The sequence below is a fragment of the Sus scrofa genome, chromosome 10 (genome assembly GCF_054392235.1).
Source record: "Sus scrofa isolate SSC_HxYL_T2T_F1_AM1 chromosome 10, Sscrofa_HxYL_maternal_Yorkshire_Landrace_v2.0, whole genome shotgun sequence".
NCBI lineage: Eukaryota > Metazoa > Chordata > Mammalia > Artiodactyla > Suidae > Sus > Sus scrofa.
The window spans coordinates 69,287,062-69,304,371 of NC_139392.1; positions in this window are offsets into that span (position 1 = coordinate 69,287,062).

Here is a 17,310-nt window from a genome sequence, read left to right on the forward strand (position 1 = left end):
ATTTTTACCTTTTTTTTTTTTTTTTTTTTTTTTTTGCCATACCCATAATATGTGGAAGTTCCTGGGCCAGGGGTTTAACCTGCATGACAGAAGCAACCCAAGCCTCTGCAGAGACAATGCCAGATCCTTAACCGGCTGCTCCACAAGAGATCTCCAAATTTTCACTTTGTGCTAAGGGGCAGCTTTTATTTCTCTTGTTTTTTGGTTTCGTTTATTTTATTTTTATTTATTTATTTATTTATTTATTGTCTTTTTGCCATTTCTTGGGCAGCTCCCTCGGCATATGAAGGTTCCCAGGCTAGGGATCGAATCAGAGCTGTAGCTGTCGGCCTACGCCAGAGCCACAGCAACGCGGGATCCAAGCTGCGTCAGCAACCTACATCACAGCTCATGGCAACACCGGATCCTTAACCCACTGAGCAAGACCAGGGATCGAATCCGCAACCTTATGATTCCTAGTTGGATTTGCTAACCACTGAGCCACGACAGGAACTCCTATTTTATTTTATTTCATTTTTTCCCTTTTTAGGGCCACATTGCTGGCATATGGAGGTTCCCAGGCTAGGGGTCAAATTGGATCTATAGCTGCTGGCTTACACCACAGCCACAGCAACTCGAGATCTGAGCTGCATCTACGACCTATACCACAGCTCATAGCAATGCCCGATCCTTAGAATATGTTTGCCTAAAAGACAAAAACAAAAGAAATAGGAGTTCCCAACATGGCTTAGAGGAAATGAATCTGACTAGTATCCATGAGGACGCAGGTTTGATCCCTGACCCCACTCAGTGGGTTAAGAATCCAGCATTACTATTAGCTGTGGTGTAGGTTGCAGGCATGGCTCGAATCTGGCATTGCTGTGGCTGTGGCATAGGCTTGTAGCTACAGTTCCCTAGTCTGGGAACCTCCATGTGCTGAGGGTGCAGCCCTAAAAAAATTCCTACTTGGGGACTTCCTGTCGTGGCTCAGTGGTAATGAATCTGACTAGTATCCAGGAGGATGCAGGCTCGATCCCTGGCTTCGCTCAGTGGGCTAAGGACCTGGCGTTGCCATGAACTATGGTGTAGGTCAGAGACACAGCTAGGATTCTGTATTGCTGTGACTGTGGTGGAGGCTAGCAGCTATAGCTCCAGTATGATCCCTAGCCTAGAAACTTCCATATGCCATGGGTACAGCCCTAAAAAAACAGACAAACACACAAATCCAACTTAGGATGGGAAAAATATATGATAGAAAGCAAAAATTCTGGAGTTCCCACCGTGATGCATTGGGTTCAGAATCCAACTGCAGTAGCTTGGGTCACTGCAGAGGCTTGGGTTTCATCCCTGGCCTGAAGACTTCATATGCTTCTGGTATGGCCATAAAACAGAAAAAAAGAAAAAGAAAAAAAAGAAAATTTCTTTCATAGTTGGATGCACTTAGAAATGATCATACTAAGTGAAGTAAGTCAGAAAGACAAACATCATATGATATCACCTATACTTGGAGTCTAAAATATGACACAGGTAGTTCCCATTGTGGCTCAGTCGGTTAAGAATCCAACTAGTATCCCTGAGGATGCAGGTTCAATTCCTGGCCTCACTCAGTGGGTTAACCCTGAGCTGTGGTGTAGGTCATGGACTGTAGTTCAGATCTGGTGTTGCTGTGGCTGTGATGTAAGCCTGCAGCTGCAGTTCTGACTCGACCCCTAGCTTGGGAACTTCCATATGCCACAGGTATGGCCATAAAATATAAACAAACAAATAATTTGAAATTTAAAAAATTAAAAAATTAAAATATGACACAAAGGGAGTTCCCTTGTGGTGCATTGGGTTAAGGGTCCAGCACTGTCACTATAGCAACTTGGGTTGCTGTCATGGCACAGGTTTGACCCCTAGCCCTGGAATTCCATATGCTGTGGAGCAGTCAAAAAAAGAAAAATAATCAATGAACATAAAATAAAATAGGACATAAATGAACATATCTACAAGAGAGAAAGAGACGCACAGAGAGCAGACTTGTGGTTGCCAAGGGGGAAGAGAATGGGGGGAGGAAGGATTGGAAATTTGGGATCAGCAGATGTAAACTATTACATGGAGGATGGATAAACAGTAAGGCCCTACTCTATAGCACAGGGAACTATATTCATATCCTGCGATAAACTATAGTGGAAAAGAATATATACACACATACACACATATATATGTGTAACTGAATAGCTTTGCTATATAACATAAATTAACACGACATTGTGAATAACTATACTTCAATTTAAAATTACATTAGAAAGGTCTATGGAGTTCCCGTCATGGCGCTGCAGGAATGAATCCCACTAGGAACCATGAGGTTGCAGGTTCGATTCCTGGCCTCGCTCAGTGGGTTAAGGATCCAGCATTGCCATGAGTTGTGCTATAGGTTGCAGATGCGGCTTGGATCTGGTGTTGCTGTGGTTGTGACGTAGGCTGGCAGCTACAGCTCCGATTGGACCCCTAGCCTGGGAACCTCTGTACGCCATAGGTGCGGCCCTAAAAAGCAAATAAAATAAAATAAAATAAAATAAAATAAAATAAAATAAAATAAAACAAAATAAAATAAAATAAAAAGTTCTAAAGAAAAGGGAGAAGAAAAACAAAAAACCTCACTCCCCTGATGTGAGTAATGGTCAGCTCTCCATCTGAGCATGTGGCTTTGCTGGCATTACTTGTAATCATGTGTTTGAAATATGGACCATTGGAAAGTGTCTACTAATACAACTCCCCAGTGCTTCACACAGGTAAACCAACTTGCCTGTTCACCCAGTCTCTGATGAAGATTCTCTCAATGTATTGACATTCAATGTCCTTATTGCATCAACGATACTTCAATACAACTTGAAAAAATGAAAAAAAAAATGTGTTTCGTCTTGCAACCCACATTATTCCTACGAAGAGTTCACAATTTTCCTTAACCACTGAGCTGAAAAGAAGGATGTGTTTTCTGAAACCACAAGGATACTAGGGCCCTCTTCCTTAGTCGCTAACAAATTTATTTCGTCTTGTCCTAATCAATCTGGTGAAATGAGATTGCACACTCTCTGTCAAACTGGTTCCACTTCATTTCGGTGACCTTCGTTCTCCTGGGTGTTTGCAGTTCTGCACAGGCCGATAATGATACTGCCTTGCAAGTGGGAGTCTGAAAAGAGGCTTCCACTTGATTCAGATCTGCTCTTTGATGCTTGCTCCTTAAAAGTTTATTTATTTATTTATTGGTCTTTGTAGGGCCACACCCACAGCATAGGGAAGTTCCCAGGCTAGGGGTCGAATCAGAGCTGTAGCCACCAGCCTATACCACAGCCATAGCAACGCAGGATCCCAGCTGCATCTGCGACCTACACCGCAGCTCACAGCAACACCAGATTCTTAATCCAGTGAGTGAGGCCAGGGGTGGAGCCCACATCCTCATGGATACACCAGTCAGATTCGTTAACTGCTGAGCCACAACAGGAACCTCCTCCTTAAATGTTTAAACATATCATGACATATCATACAGTTAGACATATCATACAATTGAACAGATTCACATTCTGTTGTAGGAAAACTTTATATACATATTTTAGCCTATCTGAAGTACTGTTTTTACTGTGGACAGAACGAAATTTGTAGAATGAAAAGTGTGCTGGAAACAGTTTCTATCAAAGATAATAAGGAAATAAAGTTGAACTCTTTTTTTTTTTTTTTTAGGGCCTCACCCTTGGCATATGGAGGTTGCCAGGCTAGGGGTCAAATTGGAGCTACAGCTGCCGGCCTATACCACAGCCACAGTAACGCGAGATCCAAGCTGCGCCTGAGACCTACACCACAGTTCACAGCAATGCCAGATCCTTAACCCACTGAGCGAAGCCAGGGATCGAACCCACAACCTCATGGTTCCTAGTTGGATTCATTTCTGCTGCGCCATGGCAGGAACTCCTGCACTCTTTTTTAAAATTATTTTTCTTTTACTTTTTATGCCTGCACCTGAGGCATATGGAAGTTCCCGGGCTAGGGGTCAAATCAGAGCTGCAGCTAAGACCTACACCACAGCCACGGCAACATGGGATCCAAGCCACATCTGCAAACTATGCCCCAGCTTGCTTACCCACTGAATGAGGCCAGGGATGGAACCTGCATCCTCATGGATATTAGCCGGGTTAGTTACCACTGAGCCACAATGTGAACTCCCCATTTTCAGCATCTGAGTCCTATTTTCTCCTGTTGCCAGTTGGAGGCATGTTCTTTGAGCCTGGCTCTTCAACATTACCAGTGCAGGGCTTGAATAAACAGTGCAGCTCCTTCCCATCATTGCAAAGCCAGGGAGTCTGCATTCTTGCCCTATTTTGTCATCCTTCTAGATGTATCCAGGTAAGAAAAATACTAGGGAGTTCCTCTTGTGGCTCAGTGGTTGCAAACCCAACTAGTATCCCTGAGGATTCGGGTTCGATTCCTGGCCTTAGTTGGTTAGGGATCTGGCATTGCCATGAGCTGCAGCCTCGGCTTGGATCCCGTGTTGCTGTGGCTGTGGCCTAGACCGACAGCTGCAGCTCCAATTAGACCCCTAGCCTGGGAACTTCCATATCCCGCAGATGTGGCCCTAAAAAGCACGCACACACATATACACACACACAGAGCGCAAAATACCCAGCAGGGCCAGTCTTTCAGGAGTCGTTACAAAATAAAGGGTGACTCTCCAAGATACATTGCATTAAAGGACATCCAGGAGTTCCCGTCATAGTGCAGTGGAAATGAATCCTGGAACCATGAGGTTTCCGGTTCAATCCCTGGTCTCACTCAGTGGATTAAGGATCCAGCATTGCCGTGAGCTGTGGTGTAGGTAGCAGACGAAGCTTGGATCCTGCATTGCTGTGGCTGTGACTTAGGCTGGCAGCTGTAGCTCCAATTCAATCCCTAGCCTGGGAACCTCCATATCCCACAGGTGCGGCCCTAAAAAAAAACAAACCAAAAAACTACCTGGAACGGCGACACTTTGCGGAACCACCAGGGTTTCACACTGACTCATGCCAGCACATGTTCCTCATGTTATATAATATACATAACATGATATTTGAAAATGCATAGAATGCAGTGTTAAAATGAGAACTGGGTTGTTCCCCTGGTGGCCTGGCAGTTAAGTATCCATTTTTGTCACTGCTGTGGCTCTGGTCACTGCTGCGGCGAGGGGTTCCATCCCTGGCCTGGGAAATTCTGCCTGCTATGGGCATGGCCAGTAAATAAGTAAATACACAAAATAATTAATTAAAATTTAAAAAATTAAATGGGAACTGGGTTTAGTAAAGAAACACGAACTTTTGATTTCCCTGCTACAGCAGAAAGAAATCTATCACTTTACTTCGCTACCCTTGGGTTTCCCCTTCATTCTGCTGTTCCTACGCTGAGTCTGAATCTACTGAAAAGAGGATGAATTCAGTGTTGCAGACAGAAGGCCTTTCTCTGGACAGTGCCTGTTAGTCCTCTTTGTCATTAGGGATAACAAAGACCCCAAGAGATGAACAAAGGACATAAGTAAACAATTCACAAAAGAGGAAATTCAGCTGTTTGACAAAGAGTGGGAAAAGGTTCCATCTCACTAGTAATCAAAGATATGCAAATTACAACACTAATGAGGGACCCTTTGGTGAAGTGTTCGGTTGTTTGGTTTTTTTATAATAATGCTGGGCAATGGCATCTGTGTGAAAGCTGCTTTCTTGCACATTTCTAGTAGCAGTATAATCCGAGTTAGCCACGTTAAAATGACAATTGGCAGTGATGCAAATGAGAATTAAAATATTTTATGCTTATCAAACCAGTAATTTCACTCGTGGGAGTCCATTCTAAGAAAGTCTAAATATGGAACTGTTTTGTATACTCCAATGTGTTCATCATAAGGCTGTTTGTTAAACCAAAAAGGAGAAACTAAATAAATGTCCAGTAATAGGTTCATGAGGTATGGCTCATCTTTACCAAAACATTATGATGCAACTAAAATTATTTTAAGTGTTTCTAATCACCTGGGAAAAATTCATATGTTCTTATGTAATGTGAGAAATCAGGTCATGCAAACAAATAAATAGGTTTTTCTTAAAGATGAAAGAAAACTTATTTCTAGAAAAAAAATGAAAGAAACCACTAAAACATTAATAGTAGCTGTCTTCAGATTGGTAACTCTTCTTTTTACTATTCTACATTTTCAATAGTTTTATATTAAACACTTAGGACTTTTTATAATGACAAATACACACACACACACACACACACACACACACACATATAATATGGCATATGGAAGTTCCTGGGCCAGGGATTGAATCCAAGCCCCAGCTGTGACCTACACTGCAGCTGCAGCAACGCCAGATCCTTAACCCACTTCATGGAGCTGGTGATGAAACAGCATCTTTGCAGTGACCAGGGCTGCTGGAGTTGGATTCTTAACTCACTGTGCCACAGCAGGAACTCCAAAAGTATACATTTTTTAAAAAGATAATAGCTTAACCTTTTTCATTATAGCCATCTTTTATTAAAAATATTTTCTGAAGGAGGAGTTCCTGTTGTGGCTCAGTGGTTAACAAATCCAACAGGAACCATGAGGTTGCGGGTTCGATCCCTGGCCTCGATCAGTGGGTTAAGGATCCGGCGTTGCCTTGAGCCATCGTGTAGGTCACAGACTCAGCTCGGATCCTGAATTGCTGTGGCTGTGGTGTAGTCTGGCGGCTACAGCTCTGATTTGACCCCTAGCCTGGGAACCTCCATACACCGAGGGTGTAGCCCTAGAAAAAGACCAAAAAAACAAAAATTTTTTTTTTCTGAAGGAAAAACTGAATTCCCTGGATGCCATACCTCATAATTATTATTTTTGTCTTTTTTATTTCTATAGTATCCTCATCTGTATTAAACAGATAATTCATCTATTAACCAGGACAAGAAGACATGTTCCTAGCATTTTCCTTAGAAGTTTTGTATGAATGTGCCCTCAAACAAATGCATTTGTTTAGATTCCTTCTATTTTACTTTTAACTCTAAAATTCTTATCTCAGAGTTCCTATTGTGGCTCAGTAGTAATGAACCTGACTAATATCCATGAGGACGCAGGTTTGATCCCCGGCTTTGATCATTGGATTAAGGATCTGGCATTGCTGTGACTGTGGTGTAAGCCGGTGGCTACAGCTCCGATCCAACCCCTAGCCTGGGAACTTCCATATGCAGCAGGTGCAGCCTTAAAAAGAAAAATAATAATAATAATAAAATAAAATAATATTATCATCTCTCACAAGCTAGAATTTCTTTTTAAAATTTAGGTCTGGAGTTCCCATTGTGGCCAGGTGGAAACAAATCCCACTAACAACCATGAGGTTGTAGGTTTGATCCCTGGCCTTGCTCAGTGGGTTAAGGATCTGGTGTTCCCATTAGCTGTGGTGTATGATGCAGACACGGTGCAGATCCTGTGTTGCTGTGGCTGTGATGCAGGCTGGCAGCTGTAGCTCTGATTCAACCCCTTGCCTGGGAATTTCCATATGCTGTGGGCACAGCCCTAAAAAGCAAAAATGTTTTTAAAAATTTAATTGTGACCATTTTATTATTTTTCAGAAAAAAAAAAAAAAGGAAACTGGTAAAAACAACGACATAGGTTGGTACTATTTAGTCTTCAAAAAAGAATAGCATGACCTTGGGAGTTCCATAGTGGTCTAGTGGTTAGGACTCAGCACTTTCACTGCTGCTGCCAGGGTTCAATCCCTGGTCTGGGAACTGAGATTCCCACATCAAGCCACTGCAAGCTGTGACAGAAAAAAAAAAAAAAAAAAAAAAAAGAAGAATAGCAAGAACTTTATCAGAGGAACATCCAGTACTTAGAAAGGATTTTTCAGGTGGGTTATTATTATAGTGAGTGGATTGCATCTCCGATTAGACCCCCTAGCCTGGGAACTTCCATGTGCCAAGGGTGTGGCCCTAAAAAGAAAAGAATAAAGAAAAGAAACTGCAGCTCAGATCTGATGCCTCTGGGCGGCAAAAAACAATGAAAAAAACCTCAAGTAGTTAGACTCAACAGATTGAAAGACCAGTGAGTAAGGGTCAGCAGGACAGAGAAACGGCTTCCAGGTTTCATCAGCAGCTCCCCCAAATTCCCCCCCACACACCCATAAAACGTCCTCTCTGAATGCGTGATTCTGTTAGGAACATGCAACTTTTTTTTTTTGCACTAAATTGGTTTATTCTACTTAAATATCAACAACTTCTCCTATCAGCTGTGCTCTCATAAGTGATTCTGAAAACAAAAGAAAAAAGTCACAAATGGTGCTGTTTCATTCTCTAGTTTTCCACTCATACATTAAAGATGAATGACGTGGTCCCTTTTATGGTGGCTGTTGTTAGGCCCCATTTGCTCGACTTAGCCACCCATTATTTATCCTCTTCTCCGGGGACTTATCATTTTTCTTACATTACACATTGAGAGCTCACAGCCCTTTCAATGCTCACGCCCTTGTGTACATTCCATTTGTTGTGCTCAGCAATTATGGATTATTGCCATCTGCTGGAAAAACAGGGTTGACTACCAGATGGTAGTTTTGAAATTTCCGGAAGTAAAGTGAAATCGTTTTCATCGAGAGAAAAATGCAATTATTTTATTTTTTTTTTTTTTTGGCCAAGCTCTTGGCATGCAGAAGTTGGTGCCGGGATCCAATCTGAGCCACCACAGTGACCACGCTGGATCCTTAACCCACTGAGCCAACAGGGAACTCCAAAAATGCATTTATTTCTCTCATGCATATTCTGGGGTTCTAACAGGACAAGCATTTTTTTTTTAACATTTTTTTTTTTTCTTTTTACACCTGTACCTGAGGCATATGGAAGTTCCCTGGCTAGGGGTCCAACAAGCTGCAGCTGAGGCCTAGGCCACAGAAATACCAGATCAGAGTTGCATCTGCAACCTACGCCTGCCACAGCTTGTCACAACACTGGATCCTCAACCCAGTGAGCAAGGCCAGGGATCAGACCCACATCCTCACAGATACTATGGTGAGCTTTTAACCCACTGAGCCACAGTGGGAACTCAGGGACAAGCATTTTCTATTCCATTTCACTTGGGGGAGGGCAGGATGCAGCAGGTTCAGCTGCTGAAGAGGTGAAAAGTGTTGACTTTTGAGAACAATCACACAAGAACAATTCTTGTGAAAAAGTTACACCACATTTTTAAGTAACCCTATGACTGCAAGACAAACAAAAATGACAAAATCAAATAGCTACAGTGTCTCAACTGCCTGTTCCCTTCGCCAGGGAGAAATGCAGTGTTAGCTTCCTTTTCTTCTTCTTTTTTTTTTTTTTCTTTTTAGGGCTGCACCTGTGGCATACGGAGGTTCCCAGGCTAGGGGTTGAATCAGAGCTACAGCTGCTGGCCCATGCCAGAGCCTCAGCAATGCAGGATCCAGGCCATATCTGCGACTTACACCACAGCTCACAGCAATGCCAGATCCCTAACCCACCGAGCGAGGCCAGGGATTGAACTCGCAAGCTCATGATTGTTGGTCGGATTCGTTTCCGATGCACCACGACGGGAACTCCAGCTTCCACTTCTAAGTTCTGTAATAGCACGTGAATCACTGAGCAATTTTTGGATATATTAGTACTTGAGATTTATTCATATTCAAAAGTTAACACAGTCTTCAAAGTGACAGGATGAATATAATTCCAAAATAATGAAGCGCTTCTTTTTCCCAAATTGTCATAAGATTTACGAACACTATCACAATTTTTAAAAATCTAAATTAAGTATCAGGCCCGAGCTCCTCAAAACTGTCAACATTATAAAAGATGAAAATGGAGGGGGGGTTGTTTAGATAAAAGGAGGTGAATGATGGAGTCAGGGATCGGGTGTTGCTGTGAACTGTGTTTTAGGTCGCAGACGTGGCTTGGATCCCACTCCCACGTTGCCGTGGCTGTGGCGTTAGGCTGGTAGCTGCAGTTCCAATTTTACTCCTAGCCTGGGAACTTCCATATGCCTCAGCTGTGGCCCTAAAAAGAAAAGGAGAGAGAGATTAATAAGACCATCACCAAAGGAAGTGAATGATTCTTGACTGGACTATGATCCTGGATAAAAGAAAAAGGTAATTAGAGAATTTGAATATGAGCTATAATATATATTAGCTATTAGCACTATTGCATCAGTATAAATTTCTTAGGATAATGGTTTTGTTGTTGTGTAAGAAAATGTTCTCTTCTTTGAAAATGCAGGATATTTACATGTAAAACTTACATTTTTTTCTTTAATGGCTGCACCCACGGCATATGAAAGTGCCCAGGCCAGGGGCTGAACTTGAGCCTTGGCTTCAGCCATCACTACAGCTGCAGCAACACTGGTTTCTTTAACCCACTGCTTTGGGCTGGGGATCCAACCCACACCTGCACAGTGACTCAAGCCACTGCAGTCAGATTCTTTTTTTCTTTTTTCTTTTTATGGCCACACCTGTGGCATATGGAGGTTCCCAGGCTAGGGGTCAAATCAGGGCTGCAGCTGAGGCCTATGCCACAACCACAACAAGAGCAACACTGGATCTGGCAACATCTGTGACCTACACCAAGGCTCATGGCAATACTGGATCCTTAACCCACTGAGCAGGTCCAGCGATCAAACCCACATCCTCACAGAAACAATGTCAGGTTCTTAACCTGCTGAGCCACAATGGGAACTTCTGCAGTTAGATTCTTTTTTCTTTTTTTTTTTTTTTAATCTTTTTGTCTTTTGAGGGCTGCACCCACAGCATATGGAAGTTCTCAGGCTAGGGGTTGAATCGGAGCTACAGCTGCTGGCCCATGCCAGAGCCTCAGCAATACAGGATCCAGGCCATATCTGCGACCTACACCACAGCTCACGGCAATACCGGATCCTTAACTGAGTGAGGCCAGGGATTGAACCCGAAACCTCATGGTTCCTAGTTGGACTCATTTCCGCTGAGCCCCGATGGGAACTCCTGCAGTCAGACTCTTTTAACTCATTGTGCCACAATGGGAACTCCTAAAACTTATTTTAATTGGTTGAAAAATATTTAGAAAAAAAAAGAACATGTAACAAAATATTAATAATTTGTGAATATAGATGAAGGGTGTATAGATTTTCCCTGCTCAGTTTTTTTTCAAATTTTCCATAGGTTTCACATTTTTTTAAAATAAAAAATTGGGACAGGAGTTCCTATTGTGGCTCAGTAGGTTAAGAACATGACTAGTATCCATGAGGATGTAGGTTTGATCCCTGGCCTTGCTCAGTGAGTTAAGGATCCCTCATTGCTGCAAACTGTGGTGTAGGTCACGATGAGGCTTGGATCTGGTAGCAGCTACAGCTCCAATTTGACCCCTAGCCTGGGAACTTCCATATGCTGGTGTCACCCTGAAAAGATGGGAAAAAAAATTGGGGACCAAAAAAACCCCCCCAAAACCCTGGAGACTAGTCTTTAAAAAAAACTTCACGAAGTTCCCTGGTGGCTCAGCAGATTAAGGATCCAGCATTGTCACTGCTATGGTGCAGGTTCAATCCCTTGGCCATGCTGTGGGTATGGCCAAAAAACAAACATTAAAAATTTCTAATTTTAGAAATGTTCTAAAATTAGGTTGTGATGATAGTTGTACAACTATACATATAATAAAATTCATTCAATTATTCAAAAAAGAAGTATGGTTTTGGATTTTTAACTTTAATAAATTAAATGATAAACTTTTTTTTTTTTTTTTTTTTTTTGCTTTTTAGGGCCACACCGACAGCATATGCAGATTCAGTGCTGTAGCCACTGGCCTACACCACAGCCACAGCCATGCCAGATCTGAGCCGTGTCTGCGAGCTACACCACAGCTCACAGCAACACCGGATCCTTAACCCACTGAGCGAGACCAGGGATCAAGCCTACAACCTCATGGTTCCTAGTCAGATTGTTTCCGCTGTGCCATGATGATGGGAACTCCTAAATACTAAATCTTTAAACAAAAGTAAAAAAGAAAGAAATAAAACCTCAAAGGGAGTTTGTCAGCCCATAATACAAAATGTCACTGACACACAATAGATGGTTGACTGAATCTACACTCTAATTAGAGACCTGCTTGTCTTGTTACTAGATGTCAGACACTGAGTAAGGTCATTTAGTGGGATGCAAAAGCATCACGTGGTTTCTTCTTGCAGCCACAAAAAGAAGCAGGAAAATATAGTCCAGTTTGTGGAAAAACCAATCAATAGAAACAGACCTACATATGGAACTTATGATAGAATTGGTGGACGAGAACATTACAACAGTTGTGATAAATATATTCTGTGTGTTAAAGAAGCATAACAGAGGTTCCTGCCGTAGCTTAGAGGAAATGAATCTGACTAGCATCCATGAGGACGCAGGTTCGATCCCTAGCTTCACTCAGTGGGTTAAAGACCCGGCATTGCTGGGAACTGTGGTGTATGTTGCACATGCAGCTCAGATCTGGTGCTGTTATAGCTGTGGTGTAGGCCAGCAGCTACAGCTCTGATTCAACCCCTAGCCTGGGAACTTCCATATGCCGTGGGGGTGGCCCTAAAAAGACCAAAAAAAAAAAAAAAAAAAAAAGCATGATAAAGGGATACAAAGGATATACAATCCCCCTGGAAGAGGGATTGGATTTACCCTCTTACCTTAACCTAGAAATTGGACAAAATATAGGAAACCCTGGCTCACAGAGCTTAGCCAACAGGAAGCTGAAGATAGTGTTTCCTCAGAGAAGGAAAACACGTGACGGGAGCTCTGCCATCGTCCCAGCTCCTGTCTACTCTTTCCAGCCTAGGGCTCAAGGGGCAGAAGCCCAGATGGATGCCAGGGACTCTGTGAGTGGAGGAGACTGAGGGGAAGATCACAGAGTTGAGGTGAAAGTGGTTAGAATTTGCAGCGCGTCAGAGGGGAGAGAAAAGGACCCTACAGAAAGAAAGTTCCAGGGAACAGCAGAGGGTTTGCTTCAGCTCTTCAGCTGAGTGGCGATCAGCACATTCCTGTAAGGAAACTCCCTGAGGCCAGAGAAAGTGCTACCGAAGAGGAGGAGGCAGGACACGCCTCAGAGATCAAACAGGGCTGGAAATAGTCTGCATTCCCACCAGCTAGAAGGAAAACCTCTTAACTGGAGTTGCCATCATGGCTCAGTGGTTTAAGGAATCCGACTGGGAACCACGAGGATGCAGGTTCGATCTCTGGCCTTGCTCAGTGGGTTAAAGATCCAGCATAGCCCGGAGCTGTGGTGTACGACAATGCAGACATGGCTTGGATCTGGCGTTGCCTTGGCTGTGGTGTAGGCTGGCAGCTACAGCTCCGATTCAACCCCTAGCCTGGGAACTTCCACGTCCCGAGGGTGCGGGAGTAAGTAAGTAAATAAATGAATAATAAAAAGTAAGTAAGTAAATAAATAAATAAATAAAAATGCTCAGTTAATTTGAGAAAAAAAGAACAAAGAACAAATGGCATAAACTGAAAACAAATAGCAAGAAGATAAATTTAAGCTCAACATAATTTCTAAATTACATTAAATGTAAATATTTTAAATATCCAAAATAAAAGGCAGGGTTTTTAATATAAAAACTTTATATACACGAAATACAAGGGCATAGATAGGTTAAAACTAAAAGGATGGAAAAATGACATTAACACTAATCACACAAAGTCTGCAGAGACTATGTTAATATCAGACAAAGCAGTTTAAACAGCCAATAATACTACCAGGCGTTAAAAGTTCATTTCAGAGTTCCCATCATGGCTCATTGGTTAACAAACCCTAGGTGCAGCTCAGATCCTGAATTGCTGTGGCCTTGGCATAGGCTGGCAGCTGCAGCTCCAATTGGACCCCTAGCCTGGGAACCTCCATATGCTGCGGGTGCAGCCCTACAAGGAACAAACAAAAAAAGTTCATTTCATAACATTAAAGGGGTCAATTAATCATGAAGGCATAAAACCCTAAGTGTAATATACCTTAGTGTGATATAGCTTCAAAATACACAAAGTAACAAACTGATAGACTGCAAGTAGTCATAAATAAATACATTACTGTAGTCAAAAATCTAGAGCCAACATTCATTTCTCACTAACTGCTAAAACAAGTAAAGAGAATATCAGAAGGATACAGGGCACTTGAACAACAAACTTAAAACCATATTCATAAAACAGTACACCAAACAGCAGCAAAAAACACAGGCTTTGAAATAACACAGGAAACATTTTTCTTTCTTTTTTTTCCTCCCTTTTAGGGCCGTATCTGCGCGATATGGAAGTTCCTAGGCTAGGGGTCGAATTGGAGCCACATTTGCCAACCTACACCACAGCCACAGCAACACTGGATCCTTAACCCACTGAGTGAGGCCATGGATTAAGCCCAAATCCTCATGGATACTAGTTGTGTTCATTACCCGCTGAGCCACAATGGGAACTTCCCCAAAATTATTTCTTTCTTTCTTTTTTTTTTAAATTATTTATTTATTTTATTATTATTTTGTTGTTGTTGTTGTCTTTTTTTTTTTTTTTTTTGCTATTTCTTGGGCCGCTCCCGCGGCATATGGAGGTTCCCAGGCTAGGGGTCCAATCGGAGCTGTAGCCACCGGCCTACGCCAGAGCCACAGCAACGGGGGATCCGAGCCGCGTCTGCAACCTACACCACAGCTCACGGCAAAGCCGGATCGTCAACCCACTGAGCAAGGGCAGGGACCGAACCCGCAACCTCATGGTTCCTAGTCGGATTCGTTAACCACTGCGCTACGACGGGAACTCCCCAAAATTATTTCTTGATTTATTGGCCTGTTGTGGCAATCAGTATGAACTTGGATTCAGTACTATATCAAGATTCAGAAAAACTGGTGTCTTTTTACGTGAAATGTGAGTGTGTGTGTGTTTCTATGTTCAGCTGCTCCTGCAGCATGTGGAAGTTCTGGGGCCAGGGATTGAACCCATACCACCACAGCAACCCAAGCTGCCGCAGTGACAATGCTGGATACTTAACCTGCTGAGCCACAAGGGAACTCCAATATGTGTGAATATTAATGTCATTCTAAGACATAGGGATAAACTAACTTTTAGGTGATACTTCTTTTCAAATGCAAATATTTATTTTTGGTCATTCAATTATAATTGATCCCTTCCAAACACACTGTCTCTTGATAAGATTCTATAAATATGCGTTAAGTACCTCTTCTTTGCCAGGCACCATACTAGACCTTAGAGGCAGACCTCATTCCTGTCATCATGGAACTTAGCATATCTCCCTAAAAAGACCTGGACATCAATTGAAATAGTCTAATATAGGCTGATAAAAACAAAGTTATGAGGGAGTTCCCATTGTGGCTCAGAGATTAAGAACCTCACATTATCTCTGTGAAGATGTGGATTCAATCCCTGGCCTCACTCTGTGGGTTTAGGATCCGGCAGTACCCCAAGCTGTGGTGTAGGTCACAGATGTGGCTCAGATCTGGTGTGGCTGTGGCCTGCAGCTGCAGCTCCAATTCACCCTAGCCTGGGAACTTCCATATGCTGCAGGTGTGGCTGTAAAAAGAAAAAAAGAAAGAAAAACAAACAAAAAACCCCACAAAAAGAATGCTATTTTCCCAAAAAAAGTAAAAAGGAAATTGGCTATTTATTGTCTCAACCCAAGATGCAAATATAAAATTAGATTAAAATAAACAAAATCAATGCAACTGGTCACTAATGGCTTGAGTCAGTTGTTAAAAATGTTGAAGATGTGACAAAAAAAAAAAAAAAAAAAAAGGGAGTTCCCGTAATGGCTCAGTGGTTAATGAATCCGACTAGGAACCATAAGGTTTCGGGTTTGATCCCTGGCCTTGCTCAGTGGGTTAAGGATCTGGCGTTGCCGTGAGCTGTAGTGTAGGTTGCAGATGCAGCTCTGATACCGTGTTGCTGTGGCTCTGGCGCAGGCCGGTGGCTACAGCTCCGTTTTGACCCCTAGCCTGAGAACTTCCATGTGCCTCGAGAGCGGCCCAAGAAATGGCAAAAAGACAAAAAAAAAAAAAAAAAAAAAAAGAATGTTGAAGATGTGAAACCATCAATTTCCTTTCTCCTTCCCTTTAGGAAGAAATGTTTCACAGATATCATCACTGTTACTAAAAGCAGTTGTCTCTTAGGATGCAATGGAATGCTACATTTTGATTTTTTTTTTAATTTTATGGCCACACCCACAACATATGGAAGTTCCTGGGCCAGGGATTGAAGCTAAACTGCAGCTGCAACCTATGTCAGATCTTTTAATACACTGTGTTGGGCTGGGGATCAAACCCGCTCCTCTGCAACAACCAGAGCCATCACCACAATCAGATTCTTTCTTTCTTTTTTTTTGCCTTTTTAGGGCCACACATGCAGCGTACGGAAGTTCCTGGGCCAGGGGTCAAACAGAAGATGCAGTTGTTGGCCACAGCCACAGCAACATGGGATCCCAGCAGCATCTGCAATCTATACCACGGCTTGTGGCAATGCTGGATCCTCAACCCACGGAGCAAGGCTAGGGATTGAACCTACATCCTCAGAGACACTATGTCAGGTTCTTAACCCACTGAGCCACAACAGGAACTTCTGCAGTTGGATTCTTAACCCATTGCACTATAGTGGAAACACCTGCAATTTTTTAAATGGTCTCTTCTGGTACTCCTCTTACTATGTAGTGATGGAGTTATTACATCTATAATATGGCAGCGCTAACCTAATGCACGAATGAAATGAGTGTAGCAACTTAAAAGTATTCAAAATATATATTCCCCATTATGTCTAAAACTCCAGCACTTGAGAGTATTCCTTTGGGTTGGGCATTTTGTCTTCAAGAGTTTTTTTTTTTTTTTTTTTTTGTCTTTTGCTGTTGTTGTTGTTGCTATTTCTAGGGCCGCTCCCGCGGCATATGGAGGTTCCTAGGCTAGGGGTCCAATCGGAGCTGTAGCCACCGGCCTACGCCAGAGCCACAGCAACGTGGGATCCGAGCCGCGTCTGCAACCTACACCACAGCTCACGGCAACGCCGGATCGTCAACCCACTGAGCAAGGGCAGGGACCGAACCCGCAACCTCATGGTTCCTAGTCGGATTCGTTAACCACTGCGCCACGACGGGAACTCCGTCTTCAGGAGTTTTTAAAGCAGCTACTCAAGTGAGAAAGAGAGAGGGAGCATAACACAAAACAGTGTTTGTGAAAGATTTTGTTTAACTCAAAATGGCTTAAGAATTTAAATACAGGAGTTCCCATTGTGGCTCAGTGGTTAACGAAACCAACTAGGAACCATGAGGTTGCGGGTTCGATCCCTGGCCTTGCTCAATGGGTTAAGGATCTGGCGTTGCAGTGACCTGTGGTGT